The following is a 13,614-nucleotide window of genomic DNA, read 5'->3' as shown; positions in this document are numbered from 1 at the left end:
AGCACCATGGCGGAGCTAGGAGCTGGCGGCGACAGCCACAGGGGCGGCGACGGCGCTGCGCGGAGCGAAACAGGTGACTGCACGGCTGGGGCAGGCGGGGGTCCCGCGGGCGGGGGGCGGTGAGCCGGATGGGTGGGCTCGCGCAGGGCACCGGCGGTCCCCTCCTCCGCCCGACCGCGGCCCGGAACGGCCGGCCCCGCGCGCTGCGCACCCGTGCTCGGAGCGCGCCTGCCCTCCGCCCTCCGCCCTCCGCTGCGCGTCGGCCGCCCGGGCCGACCGTGCCCGAGTGCCGCGGGCGGCCGGCCGGCCCCGGTTCCGGTCGCCCCTCTGACGCTCCACCTCGACTTTCCCACAACAAGTGGAAACTCGCCAGGGAGCGCGGGCGGGAGGAGGAACTGGAAAACGCCGGCCGCTCCCCTCCCACCTGCCGACCCGGCTCTAATTCAGTGGAAAGGGGAAATTGTATCCCCCAAACCAAACAGCCGGCCGGAAAGTCCTCGGCCCAGTGCGACCGACAGGATTATCCGTTTCTGGCACCCCTCGCGCCTTCCCCGGTCGAACCGGGTGCCGGGGTCGCAGGCGCCCGTGGCGCAGTGAGTGCCGGCGCGAGAGTCGCGCGGAGCGCGGGGGCCGCCCCCGCCCCGTGGTCCGCAGTTAAGACCCTCTCCCGAGCGGACTGAGATCGCCGAGCGGGGAGGCAGGGCTGGTTGCAGGAAAGTGGGGCCTGAGTGTGCGGGATCGTCGGACTCGTAGATTGGTTGACTTGAAAGGGTCCTCAGAGTTCCTGTTTTTAGTCCATGCACCTACCCCAGGTAGGAAGGAATGTCGGCCCAGGTGGTGACGCCGCCCCCCGACCTCCGCATTGACTTTCGGGGACAGGGGCTCACATCTCCAGGGCAAGCAGCAAGTTTCTCTTCCCGGCCCCATCTTGTATGAAGACGATTTTCCCCCTCGTGGTAGTTTTTTTCCTTGAGAAACTGTCTTGCAAATCCTCTCTTCTCTCCTAGTTTCCTATTATTGGCCGGTAAACTGTTTCTGGTACCTTCCTACACTAGAGATGGGGGCGGTGAGGCAGTTTCTTATTTTAAAAAGAATTCAAATTGCAGCCTCCCCAGTTGCAATGCGTTTTCTGCTTACACACGCACACATAATCGGAAAACCATTGTTTCCCTAAATGTAAGAACCTCCAGATTCTCCTATCCCCACCTGCCCCCCCCCCCAACACTTTTTGACTTAGAAGGTATGCTTATTTTAATGCGGAAGGTCCAGAAAACCTGCAATCGTTTTTAGAAGTGTATCTGCTCTGTAGCGAGAGTTTGGGCACCTAAAGTCTAATGCCTTAATCTCTTCAGCCAAATACCTGAGGTTAAGTCTGACAAGATGTCTTGAACTTGTTTACTTTGAAGTCATGCTACTTCCTGTAGGGTGGTTTATTTTGTCTTAATGTGTTTGAAAGATTGGTCCATCGTTATTTTGATTTGGGCTGGGGAAGGGGTGGCTAAGAGGAGATGTCTTTGCAATTGCTTTATCGAACTTGATGAGCTTGGTGCGGGGGCGGGGAGGGCGGCCCTATCCAAGTGAGGGCAGCAGAAGGGCAGCATCCTTATTGTGAATATAAATGGTTTGGTGCCTAATCCCCCACTAAGTGACTGCTTCTGAAAAACATTGTTCCAGGAGGTTAATACACACCAATTTATGCTCAAAAAACAAAAAACCTGTCTTCTAGAATCTGCACATGGACAACTTGTTCAAATATAAGTGAGCTACAAAGTAGCATTTCAGTGTCTGAGCATGTTAACTAATGAACTGGTCATGTTTCTAACAATATACGAATCATGTGACTATCAGTGAAATATTTTCTATTATGAAGGGGGAATTTAATTGGCTGCCATCGCCTTCAGTGAAAAAAATTCTTTCCCACCTTTGCTTAGAAACTTTGATTTCCAAGGGACACATGTTATATATGGTCTTTTGAATAGATGTACTTATGATTTAACTAAAACTTATTTCTGGCCCACATCTTTATCCTATTTTTCCAGCCCTAAATTAATGTTTTTGGTGTTCAGAAGCACCTATGTGAGCAGGTGCCAAAAATAGAAGAAGGGTGAAAATAGATTTTTTAAATCTAGATCAAAATATTTTGAGTGAACAACTAAGGACTGCTTGAATTTTAATAACTTAAAAAGTTTTCCATATATTTAAAACATGTTATCTATATCTGATATAGGACTTCAATGTTAGTGCTTTATTCTTGTGGACATATTTCACCTCATACACATCTAAATGCTGCAATTATTTTTTGGCAATCACAGGTTTGTATACAGGTGGGTGTTCAGGGAGGAGGTAGGGACTTCTTTTACCATCAAAAGGTGATTTGTTGAGGGATTAATTTTATTTCTTTCTCTCTCTCGCTCTCATTCTTTCTTTCAATTAGGTTATTATGAGGTAATGTCCATTCTTAAATGTCTCTTAGTTTTTTGTGTACCTGTGCAAAGACTGGTGTAATTTTAAGACAAAATTTTTTATTTGTAGTTGACACACAATGTTACATTAGTTTCAGGTGTAGAACAGTGATTCAGCATCTCTATATATTATGCTATGCTTATCACAAGTGTAGCTACCATCTGTCACCATACAATGCTAGTACAATATCATTGCTTATATTCCCTGTGCTGTGTCTCTTATTCCTGTGATTATTCATTCCATAACTGGAAGCCTTTATCTCCCACTCCCTTTCCCCTCTGGCAACCGTCAGTTTGTTCTCTGTATTTATAGCTTTGATTCTGCTTTTTGTTTGCTTATTCATTTGTTTTTTAGATTCCACATATGAGCAAAATTATATGGTATTTGTCTTTCTCGATCTGGCTTATTTCACTTAGCATAATATCCTCTAGGTCCTAGGACAATTTAGGTTAGAATTTCAGGTGATTGTAAAAATAAAACCTGTAATTATTCATAATTATACAGTTATATATGTGTGTGTATCAAAGATGGGTTGCAAATTGGGGTTATACCACCTATAAAATGAAACATTTAAGGATATTGAAAGGTATTATGTTAATCCAACATTTAAAAACCATATTTCTGTCAGCACATATTTATCTTCTACTCAAAGGTAGTCAAGCTACATTCCTCATGGTAATAGTTTTTATTTTTCTTGAGGACGAACAGTTCTTTCAACATGTTTTTCAATAACCAAATTGACTTGGAAGCAAGTTTTTGAACTCACCACTAGAGGACATCAAGTCCTTTTTCAAGCTGTTATTTTGAGTCGTCCCGTAGATGAATATTCACAAAACTGCCTCTGTCCAAGCTTTCAGTGTTTCATTTTTTTATGCTCATGCTCAAGAGCTGTGGAAAGTGAGCACACACAGCTCATTTCCCAGCTTGATAACTTCTTTTTAAAAAGCCGACTGAATTCAGACCATATTTAAAGCTGCATCTGACTAATTCATGAGACAATACTTTCATGCACAGGAAATAAATTAATACCTATAATCTGTGAATTCTGTTGATATTCTTTTGGGGGAAATGACTTAGAACCTGGAATTGGGCTTTTCTCTCCTCAGCAGGCTGTCTGGTGAAAGAATATGGGCTTTATTTGTGATCTTGGTCATAACCTTCACTGCATTAAAGTGATCTTTACGGTTTCACTTGGCTCGAAGGTTCTGCAGATATCTGCAAGTTAACACTGTAAAATAGGCGCTCAGGCTATAATTTGATATTAAACCTATCCCTTCTGAAATTCAAGTCCTAAAGTTCATAATGCTTCATTCAGGTGGCTAGATAACTCCCCCCCGCCCCCACCTTATATTATGGCTAGCTCTTACTTTACATCTTGCTAAGGAGGGAAGTATTATTAGACCAAGCAGCTGTGCTCAGGAACATGCATTTTTTTTATATCATTACTTAGGCATGTGTTTGAAACACTAATTTACATTGGCATGTTCTCTAAAAAAACATTTCTAACATCTTTGCTTCCTGGTGCATGAAAAATAATCCTTTGTTGAAAGGGGTTATTTTTTAAAACTCAAGTCTCATTATATTGATGTAAAAATTGAAAATATTGAGGCTTAGAATAATTTGACCAAGAAATATGTACCTTGCATATGTTAAGCATTATGGTGGCTAGAAGGCTGACAAAGACATGCTCCTTGGATTTAGCAAGGGAAACAAAACTCATAAGTAATTGTGGGTCATGAAGACTTCCGTGAAGGAAGAGCTGCTTCTGGCCATGGTCATCAGGGAGGACATACACTTTAAAAGAATGGGTAAATGATATATAAAGTTGGATGGAGGAAAGAGAGGAAAAGGTGCAAACGTGGAAAAGAGCAAAATTTTGGTCCTATTGACTCATGTGTGAGCCTCAAAATGAAAGAGTCCTAGATGATCAGTTAGAATCATGATACGTGGTGGTCAAATTGTGGAGTGGTTGCAGGTCAAGCTAAGAGACTGGTATGTTATCTGTGGACAGTGGTGAACTGTTGATGTTCATGAGAATAACATCTTGATTAAAGCATGCTTAGTAATTCTGAACCCATGAATTTGCAAGCTTGATTGCAAAATCTAGCAGAAAAGCTCAGCTGTGCGTTTTAATGAATGCATAGTTCCTCCGTCTAGGAAAATCATTCTCTTCAGTGGACTTTTGCGGCTTTAAGAATGGTAACATATGGGGAATACCATAGAGCCAGACAGATCAGCCAAACCTCTGAGGATCAGTGAAATCTGGAAATCTACCTGGCTGGTTCTCATTTCGAAGCAGATGTATAGACTAGAGGATGGATTTAAGAAGGAAGAGTTCAGGGATGTGTAGACCAACTCTGAGGTTCCTACAGAAATCTAGGCAGGCTGTTGGAAATGGGGAGGGAATGATGAATTCAAGATTCTATGGAGGCCTGCCTGTGTCAATGAAGGCAGAAAGTAACATTTAAGATTATACTCCTGGTTTGAGTTTGGCTTATTGGCTTAAGGATGGCATGAAAGTAATCAAGAGGAGGACCTGGTTTTGGTGGGAGAAATAGAAAAATTTCTGTTTTAAACATGGTGTAAGGTAGAAATGTCTAATGGGCAACAGAAAGTATAGGGATAAGGAGAAAAATAGAAGCCAGAATTCTGGTATTCAGTCCATAAGGGAATAATAATTGAAGCCAGGAGAGTAAGGAGAGCCTAGAAGGAAAAACTGAAAAGGGGTGGGACAACATTCCAAGCATAGGAGGGGGAAGAGCCAGCCAAGATGACAGGCGGAGAAGCCAAAAAGATAGGAAACGCATAATCGAGCAGCGCACACCTGCCAAGGGAGAGGGACAAAGAGGTCAGGGATTCGAAGAGTGAAAGAAAAGCCATCACTGTGGTGACCACCCCTAGAAGAGGAATTTCACTTGTTGGTGCAAGAGTAGGAGATGAACCAGATTATAAGTGATTCATAGATGGGCAGTTGGAAAGATAGCCGACTTTGGAGACTCTCCATAAAATTGGCTGTTGAAAGGAAAAACTTACAGATCCTTAAATAGGCAGGGGCCTTTTCTCTCTTTTTAAAATTTACTTTTGCATACAAAAAATTTACTGATATTTTGGGTGTGCAATTCATTGAGTTTTGCCAAATGTGCAGTCACGTAACCACCACTGTAATCATGGTCTAGAAGAGTTCTCTCACCCCAGAGAATTCTTCCTGTTGCCCCTCTAGTCAGGCTCTCCTCCTACCCTTAAACCCTGGCAGCCGCTGATCTGTTCGCCATGTGTGTAGTTTTGCCTTTTCCAGAATGTCCTAAAAGGGGAAGCAGGTACCGTGTAACCTTTTGAGTCTGATTTTTTTTCACTTAGCATAATGCATTTGAGATTCTAACATGTTCTTGTATGTATCAATAGTTACTTATTGATGAGTAGTTTCCTGTTGTAAGGAAGTACCATAGATTAATCCATCAACGCATTGAGGAGCATTGGGTTATTTCCAGGTCTTGGCGATTATGGATAATGCTGCTGTGAACATTTACACACAGGCTTTTCTCATTTATCTAAGGGAGCTAGATACCTAGGAGTGGGGTTGCCAACTCATATGAAAGTATATGTTTATAGGAACCTGTTAAACCGTTTTCCAGAGACCCTACAGTTTTGCATTCCTTCAAGCAATGTCTGAGTTCAAGTTGCTTGGCATCCTTGCCACCACTTGATATTGTTAGGTTTTGTTTTTAATTTTTAGCCACTGCACCAAGTTCTTTGAGTAAAAGAGTATAATTGCCTTAAAGTAAAATAGTGCCCTTCTGGATGCTAAATAATGCTCACTGAACTTAGAACAGCTGTGGAAATAGTGTTGCTCCAGGGCAGAGGTGAAATGAGTTTTTATTTGGCTTTAATATTACCATCTTCTTTATTCTTCCATAGTATTGATTTCCTGTGGAGTCTGCATTCTGGAGTTGATTATGAACAGAAGTGCCATTATACAGCATGTCCCATACCAATCCGAGTTCTCTTCCCGCCTTAATGTCTGTCTTCCAATCCCTTGAAAAATGGCTTTCCAGAATTTGGAAGGAATGTTGTTTCAGTTACGAAGCCGGAAATACTGGTCATATAACTTGTTTTATGGTCCTGGTTATTCCTTGTTGGCAGAATTTATATTGTCAAATCAACTAAAGTATCAGCTCTCAGTTACTGAAGTGAACTTACAGTGTTTTGTAAAAGTCTCAATAGTCATTGAACTTTTAATCACTGAGCATGATCTAAGGTTCTATATGCTAAATGCATATAGTATTTAAGCTTATTTCTTTTATATAAAATCCAGCTTTCAAGGTTGTCTAGCTATTCAACGGGTCAGTGCCTTTTTCCTTTTTAATTTTAAATCCAGTATAGTTAACATAGTGTTATTAGTTTCAGTTGTACAATATAGTGATACAACATTTCTATACGTTACTCAGTGCTTATCACGATAAGTGTTCTCTTTAATCCCCATCAGCCACCCACTCCCCTCTGCTAACCATAAGTTCTCTATAGCTAAGAGTCTGTTTTTTGGTTTGTCTTTTTTTTCTTTGTTCGTTTGTTTCTTAAATTCCACATATGAGTGAAATCATATGACATTTGTCTTTCTCTGACTGACTTATTTTTGATAGCATTATTCTCTCTAATATCCATCCATGTTGTTGGCCGTTTGCCTCTTTAACATCTGTTTTTACAATGCTCTGAATTATAGTTTATAAATTTAAATGGCGTCAGGTGGTTTTTCTGTTCATTAAATACTAGTCTCCCTAGTATCTTGGAGAAATAACCAGTTAAAGAATCTATAAGATTTTCTTAGGTGCCATCTTTATTTTTTTTTTAAGATTTTATTTATTCGGGTGCCTGGGTGGCTCAGTTGGTTGAGCGACTGCCTTCGGCTCAGGTCATGATCCTGGAGTCCCTGGATCGAGTCCCGCATCGGGCTCCCTGCTCGGCAGGGAGTCTGCTTCTCCCTCTGACCCTCCCCCCTCTCATGCTCTCTCTCTCTCTCTTATTCTCTCTCTCAAATGAATAAATAAAATCTTTTTTTTAAAAGATTTTATTTATTCATTTGAGACACAGAGATACAGAGAGAGAGAGAGCATGAGCAGGGAGAGAGGGAGAGGGAGAGGGAGAAGCAGGCTCCCCGCTAAACCAGGAGCCCGATGTGGGGCTCAATCCCAGGGTCCTGGGATCATGACCTGAGCCGAAGGCAGACGCTTAACCATCTGAGCCGCCCAGGCGCCCCTTAGGTGCCACTTGAAATTTTGATTTGAGGATTAATATATTTCGACAGCAAGAATTCACTGCATTTAACAACTGTTCCTCATCCTTGAAGCCCCTACAGAAACAGTTGTGAAAGAAGGAATTGTGAGAAGTGCCAGAGAGAATTGACACACCTGACCAAACATTGCAGATGACCGTAGGAATGCAAAACTGAGCAGAAAGGAAGTTTAGCCGTGCCTTTGGGATATGTGAACCGGACCTTGCAAGCATTGTTAGTAAAATTATGTATATTTAAATTTTAGAGAATTGAGACCTGGTATCTTAAAATTTAGGTGACTTAAAGCTTCCCCTTTGGAGTTGGCTTTCTGGTAAAAGGAACCATCCTTTACTATGGCATAACCTCCCACATATATATCCCTGGCACTATGTTGAAAGTAGAAAATAGCCGTATTGTAGAATAAGTGTAAATTCCAGGGTGAAATTACAGAAGAGACCCCTCCTTCTTTCGGTGTCCCCGCTCTCCAACACAAGACCTGCGTGGGAGGCAGTAACATGCGTAATCGGCTGAAGCAAAACTGCGTGGCTGCTTGTCAAGGTCTTAATCCAGGCTTTTGGTTCTCAGAAGTCTTGACCTAGCACACGAAACAGGACCTGGCTCCTTGCTTCCTGCAGTCCAGCTGGATTAGTTTCTATTCAGGGTTGATGCTTTAAATTAGTATGGTAACCCCCTTAACCACAGCACTGGTCAGTTCATTTAAATGGAGCTCGTTCCTTGGGCATAAGGTTATGTTGTTGAAATGATTTTCGAGCTCCTGTGCTGCAGCATCATCAGTTCTCAGTCATCTTGACAGTGAGTTAAATCACCTGGGGACCTCTTAAATCTCACTACCCAGGCCACACCTTGGGCAATTACGGAGACTCTCCAGGGGTGGGAGCCAGGTGGCTGTATGTTCTAAGACTCCCCCAGTGATTCCAGTGTGCATTCAAGGCTGAGGACTAGTTTAGATTGATTTCCCACTTACGGCTCTTCCATATCACCTTAGATTTACTTTGGAGGTGTCAGGTGCTCGTGGAAAACCCCTGGAAAATCGTAACAGCCATTGCCCTCAACCTAGTGAATTTATTTCGTTTCTCTCTTATTTTGCTCCAGCAGTTCTGTAAAGGAAATGCAGATGTGAATATGAGTATGAGGACCCTTGAAGAGCAAAATATGTGCACACTGGTGTATGTATTTATGCACTTTTATGTATGAATATGTGCAGTTAGACCAAAGGTTAGCTAACAGACTTTCTTTTTGTCCACTTCTGCCACCTTCTTCCTCCCTGCCCTCAAAACAAGAAAGGTAATTTCAGGTAAATAAAGTTTTTCATAGCAAATTATATACTTGTCCCAGAGACTTTCGTAGTGACCCATGACTTCTCATCATCATACCCCTGGCTCTGGAGACCACTCTTGTTTCTTCTGCCCTCCGGTCAGTACTAGACACAAGAATGACCTCCTCACCATTCTCACCTTCCATCCTACTGCACGACCTATGCTAATACCCTTTGGGCTAATCTTTCTTCACTTTACGTCTCTTCGTTCTCCTCATCAGATGTTACTGGACGTAAGGCTCAGTCTGGTACCCTCTGCTCTTTTCACTTTTTCTTAACAGTATTATTCACACTCAGGCCTTTGAACATCCTGTCAAACTAGTATCTCTGGCTCTATGTGTCAGAACCTCCAGAGGCACGTCTGACATGCATTTGCATGTGTTCTTGAGGAGCTTTTTCAGGGAGGGCTTACCTTTGGCAGAACTGATTTTCTATTTTATTTTTTTCCTCCTCCTCGCCGCTGGTGTCTGCATAGCTGTACAAACCGGGACCGCAATGAAAAGGGGGAGTAGGGCTTACTGGATGGGACTAACCCCGAAGGAAAAGATGGTCTTTGATTTCCCCGCTGCCCCTTCAGGGTTATACTGAAGTTAAGTTTGGGTGAAGCCATATGGTTTTGCACACAAAACTGCCCACCCAGTTTGGGCTCATGTTAAACTGTTACTTTGTGCGAGGACTCTGGGTTCCGTTCTCTGCTCTGTCACTCACTACTTGAAGGATTTGGGGCAAGTCATTTGACCAGGCTCTTCCTTCCTTTCTTTCTTTTGAAACCGGGATACAGGTAATACCTTCATCGGGCTACGGTGAGGATTAAGTGAGCTGATAAACGTAAAGTACTTAAAACCGTGCCTGACACAGCACAGAGTGTGGTTATAATTACTGTGCTCACGGTCGTTGAGGATTGGTACTGCATCACTGTGAAAATATGGACTTACCATAAGTTGTTCCCTGCTAAATTGTTCCCTCAAGCAAATGTTCATTTTTACTTGTAAAGTCTCAACGAGAGAATCAGAATATAATGCTGATTCAGACCTGACTGCAGCTGTGTGATCACTTCCCCTTGGGCTTGGCTCAGATCGAGTGAGCATCATCAAGGCCCACTGGATGGTGCTTTTCACCAGTCAGAATGTTGCCCAAAATGTTCCCGTAGAAGGTTGTTGCACTCAAACGTGGGAGATGCTCAGATTGTGTTGTCATGTAGTTAAAGGCCATGCCAGCCTTTCTTATTTTTCATGTCTATGGTATTCAAAAGTATTTCTTATGACTCTGTCATAGTTCTACATTTTCAGTTCTTTCCTAAAATACTTGCCACGGAATTATTGCACTTTAAATCATAAAGATGGACTTGTCCCCTTTAAACCACAAAGATGGACTTCCCGGACTTATTTTAACTCAAAACAAGTGACTTCATTGAATATGTTTCTCTAAAAGGAAAATCTAGGAAGCATGTACAACCTGCCTTCCACAAGGCTTTCATGAGAAGTCTATAGTTTGGGTTTCTTGAAACAGGTACTTACACAGGGGATGGACAAAGTGGGTGAAGAAAATTAAGAGGTCCAAATTTCCAGTTACAAGTCATGGACATGAAAAGTACAGCATAGGGAATGTAGTTAATAATATTATAGTAACTTTGTATGGTAACTACACTTTTCATGGTGAGCATTTTGTGATGTATATAAATGTCATATTACTATGTCATATACCTGAAACTAACATAAAATTGTATGTCAACTATAATGAAAATTTTTTTAATTCTAAAAATACATACATTGAAATAGAAAAAAAATCAGTAAACTTTTTCTTATTAAAAATTTTTATGTGTTAAATTTTAGAAGGGACTTTCTTAAATTGCAGAGGCTATTTATAAGACCTATACAGGATATTGGGGCGGGGATGTATGAGACAGACCTTTCTCCCTAAGAAAATATCTCATTCAACTTGTAATTTCGATTTTTATCTTTTTAAAAATTTAACTTCTAAATGTTTAAATGTCACTTCCTCGGATGGGTCCTGTGTTTAGATGCTCTGAATAATGTCTTCAGATTGTATATATGATACAGTGGACACTATGGTAATTGATTAAACCAACATGCCTTAAACCACCCTTAAAATATTAAGATTTATTAATATCATAATATAATATCCTTCAGTAAAAAAATTATTAGAAATAAGAAATATGCGACATTAGAATAAATCCAGAAACTTCTTTTGCAACAATGGCTTCCTACATCCTACCATCCCCATGAGGATGTCCTTGTTGTGTATATAAAAAGGTATATCCGTATGCTTTGTTAAAGTGGCATTGTGTAAGTCCCAGGTAGAGTATCCGGAACTAAAATACAAGTAGAAGAAATGGCTGCACAGTAGAAAGCATTAAAAAAGAGAAATGGAGAATGGAGCTATTTTTAGTCTAGAATACCTATGAGAGGGCAATGCCTTTGAATAGAAAGCCCCCCATAATCTTTATAATCCGGTGAACCTCACAGGGAAACACTAGCTTGGCATTTTAGATTCAATCCTTGGTGGTCCAGCTGTATCTAATGTCCATCCATGATAGAGTATAAAGTCTTCAAGGAGGTTTTGGAAGAGAGGAGTACAGAATGGCAGACGGAAGGAGAAGAAGGCTTTGCTAAATCCAGTTGACTGGGAGCTCAGACACTGGTGAGCCATTCTGATCCAGTGGAGAAGTGCACGAAGATGACTTTTTGGCTTTACAGTGCACATGCTATCTATTGTATGTGTCCCTATCTGGAAACCTGTTTATGGAACAGTTTGCAGTATTGCATGCAATTCTTTTAAAAACAAACAGCTTTTGGTTCTATAAACTTTCCTCCTTTTGTTTGTAAACCACAAGAACCAGGTTTTTTTCCAGGGAGTGGGATAAAGCCTGGCTCTGGGCTGTAAAGGAACGTGGGTGTTCCTTGTATTGAGGGTTTAAGGGCAAGTGTCTTCCCCGTGCCAGGATGGAAACAGGAACCAGGTAGGACCGTTCCATCAAAACAAATTAAGAGGGTAGAAAGAATGTTATTATGACTGTGATTGTTTCTCTACAACATTGTATGTCTCTGGAACAAGTTTTTGGTTTTGTTTTTTTTTTTTTAAACACATCAGTGGGGCGCCTGGGTGGCTCAGTTGGTTAAGCGACTGCCTTCGGCTCAGGTCATGATCCCGGAGTCCTGGGATCAAGTCCCGCATCGGGCTCCCGGCTTGTCGGGGAGCCTGCTTCTCCCTCTGACCCTATCCCCTCTCATGCTGTTTCTCTCTCTCTCTCTCAAATAAATAAATAAATAAAATCCTTAAATAAATAAATAAATAAATAAATAAATAAATAAAAATAAACACATCAGTGGTTTTAGTGCCTTTAACAATGGAAGTGTGGCCACTTTGCCTGATGATAAAAGGCAAAATGGTCCATTTGTGGTATTTTAGGAAGTTTGATAATCCCTCAGTTGCGTATCTAAATTCACAGGAGTTTCAGGCACCTGGGTGGCTCAGTTGGTTGAGTGTCTGACTCAGTTTCGGTTCAGGTCATGATCTCATGGGTCATAGGATTGATCGAGGCTCCGCCCCCCCCCCCATTGGGCTCAGCACTCAGCAGGGAGGCTGGTTGAAGATTCTCTCCCTCTGCCCCTCCCCCAAACTCATTCACTCTCTCTCTCTCAGATAAAATAAATAAATCTTAAAAATAAAATAAAATTCACAGAAGTTTTAAGGCAGGGGCTTAGAATAGGGATATGAAAGGTAAAGGGGTTTTGGAGTTGAGGTTTGGGGCACCTTAAGTGTGTTTCTGAACCTGTTCGTCCTTCTGAGCTGTTGTTTCTTTCTGTGTGGTGCCCACTAAACTCAGTGGCTCTAAATCAGACAAGACTAAAAGGGGATGAAATTTCTCAAAAAAATGTACTGGATTGCTAGTAGTATCTATTTCTTGGAAATTAATGCTTCCTATCTTTTTTAAAGCAATTACTGATACATTAGGAATCTTTTTTGTTTAGCAGTTCCAAATTTGAAAAGCTTCTGGCTTGTTATTTAATTCTAAATATACTCCTCTCTTATCTGTATAATTTAGCTAAAGGCTTTCAGTGTTCTGGCTGGTTACTGATAATTACACTGGATACACTAATCCTTTTCAGTGTGGACCTTAGCTGAGTGAAAACGACCAAACCTCAAACTTACCCACCATGATTATATAATTTGCCTTTCTGTTAAGCACTTCCTTCCCCTAGGTTGATTTCAGAACTATGCTGCAGAATTGTATATCATTTTTTCTTTTGTCAGAGTTGGTACTATTTAACCAATAACTGCAAAGTTTAGTACCTCAAACCTTCATACACACTTTATTTTCTCATGAGAAACATGTATTATCCAATGCCATCCCCATCCACATATTTATATATGTTTCTTCTGATTGAGACAGTGGGGTTACTTCATGACAATAGGGAATAATTTTTTTAATCTACGTATCTGTACTTTCCAAACCATTTAATGTTGAGGCAACCAGTTGTTATAATGATTAAAAGGATTTATTTGATAATGCTTTGATGCTGACCTG

General features: G+C 41.5%; 1 protein-coding gene across 1 annotated transcript in view; it reads left to right on the top strand.

The window, feature by feature from the left end:
- The first annotated feature begins 24 nt into the window (after positions 1-24).
- MAP7 (microtubule associated protein 7) overlaps positions 25-13,614 on the top strand; it is a 169,476-nt gene continuing 155,886 nt past the window's right edge. The window contains exon 1 of the mRNA XM_034990751.1: positions 25-73. The gene's annotated coding sequence lies outside the window, so the exon portion shown is untranslated. The remainder of the gene's footprint in view (positions 74-13,614) is intronic.

The sequence above is a fragment of the Mirounga leonina genome, unplaced genomic scaffold, assembly GCF_011800145.1.
Source record: "Mirounga leonina isolate KUSES-001 unplaced genomic scaffold, KU_Mleo_1.0 Mir_53, whole genome shotgun sequence".
Lineage (NCBI taxonomy): Eukaryota > Metazoa > Chordata > Mammalia > Carnivora > Phocidae > Mirounga > Mirounga leonina.
The sequence above is the reverse complement of the archived record's forward strand: the minus strand, read 5'-3'. Positions and strand labels throughout refer to the sequence as shown.